The 1,933-nt window shown below is 38.1% G+C and overlaps 2 protein-coding genes across 3 annotated transcripts in view; one reads left to right on the plus strand and one right to left on the minus strand.

Annotated features, from left to right (window-relative positions):
- dpp6a (dipeptidyl-peptidase 6a) overlaps positions 1-1,933 on the minus strand; it is a 343,738-nt gene that overhangs the window by 214,706 nt on the left and 127,099 nt on the right. The gene's annotated exons all lie outside the window — the stretch shown is intronic.
- The window catches only part of LOC122329814 (dipeptidyl aminopeptidase-like protein 6), a 34,637-nt gene that overhangs the window by 6,181 nt on the left and 26,523 nt on the right, over positions 1-1,933 (plus strand). The window lies entirely within an intron of this gene.

Genomic DNA, 1,933 nt, shown 5'->3' on the forward strand with positions numbered 1-1,933 from the left:
GCTACAGCATTATACAATTTTTTGTGTGCAATTATCAATAATAATTCAATGTGCAAACAAACGCAAGAAAAAACACTGATCAATTCAGTACTCAAGTTACAGTGTTAATGCGTAATTACAGTGTTATTGCAAAGTTGGACGTTTGACAGCATAGTGCATGATGGGCACATGCTTTTATGTTCTAGCTTCAGAATATGATACTATCCCGTCAAACACGTTTAATATTTTAAGCCACTTTTACAACATATACCATACTGCAGTCTGTACAGAGCACACTGAGCAAGTCCACCCGCCCAAGGCTGGCTTGTTTGACAGAGGCTCCTGTATGAGTTTGATGATCTGTTCATGATCTTCAGTTGTTTAGTGTATGATGCAAAGAAGGTCTGAATTCTGTTCAGACATTCCAGTATTTAGATTAAGGAAGGTAAAAACTCTAGCAATACAGCACATTTTGTAATATCTGTGTTTTATGTGTATTCATGCTTAGAGTATTGAATTTCTTTTTGGCGCCATTATGCTAATGGTGCAAAATAATTGCACCCGACGAGCTCAGAATACACAACTCTGAAAATAAATGACTGATATGATGACCACAGCAAATGAAGAGCTTACGGGGCGCGATGGATATATGTATAGGCTTAAACCATATGCTGTATCGGGATTTTTTTTTTTCCCATAAGAAGTCTAAACGCCCCGGATATCAAGGGAAATTCGTGATAAGAAACTCCTCCAGCGGCTGCGGCGTAATAAGAAGCGTGGGTATGTTTCCATCCTAAAGGGATGACATAGCATGTCTTGTCTCAGGCGTTTGTAAGCTCTTTTGGTTGCTGTGGTCTACTAAAAGAGTCAAAGGCATCAGAGCTAAAGTGGAAAGGACAAAGAAACAGGTCTTTAAGAAGTTTTATTTGTCTACATCTTCCATTACTTTCTCTGAAATAATGGCTGGGAAAGTCTTACATCGCTTCTTTTGTTGCCCTTCGACTAAAAGTTACAACCTGTAAATGTCTTAACACCCTGAAATCCCTTTAAGTATTTTTTTCTTAAAAAGTGAATCACACTTTTGTGAAATGATATAGTTATATAAATGTAAGAATGTACTACATTATATAAAGCATACATTCAGCAAAACGAATGTACTGAATACTTAACTGCAAGTTAATTGCATGATTACATGAAAATATGAAAGTTTGAAAATGAAAAGTTTAATTATTGAATCAATTACTTACATTGTTGTGATTTTGTGCCCCACTTTAGGCAACTTAGGCACACCATTATATATCATTTCATAATTACTTCTGCTAAAAATACTGCTGAAGGTGCTGACAAGCGTTTATAAGTTAAAATGTGTTGTAATCCCATTTGCCTTTAAACTTTAAATATCCACATTAACTAATAACTGCTCGAAAGTAATCGAGACCGAACCACCTGACGAGACGACAAACCGATAAAAAACACGGATCAAAGGAAGCAAATGAGAAGATCACGTGTGGAGCAGCATCACATGACAAAACGTGAGGCGGTTCAAACGGAGGACAGTTAAAAGTCTTGGATGAGCTCAGAGGAGTCCTGGAGAATGAGTGATGTGCGGAGAAGTGTCTTTAAAGCACACCTGTCTGAACGTGTGATGGATAGAGTGTGAGAGATGAATGAGAGCAGAGGGGAAGAGGACGCTTGATGAGGTTCTGATCTGAAACGTACGGCCCAACATCAGGTCAGAGGAAGAACGAGAAAGGAGGAATTTGTCAAGTCGACAAATGATTGTTCTGGCATCTTATCAGCTCGGCAGTCAATTTCAGGCATGGAAATACTAGTGAAGGGCACCTTTCTTCCAAAAATCACCATAAAACGAACACATTTAACATTCAGAGCATTACAACAACCATTAAAAGGAAAAAACACACTCTTTATGCCATCGTTATTCATCACGCAGTGC

This window comes from Puntigrus tetrazona, chromosome 24, assembly GCF_018831695.1.
Source record: "Puntigrus tetrazona isolate hp1 chromosome 24, ASM1883169v1, whole genome shotgun sequence".
Classification (NCBI taxonomy): Eukaryota; Metazoa; Chordata; class Actinopteri; order Cypriniformes; family Cyprinidae; genus Puntigrus; species Puntigrus tetrazona.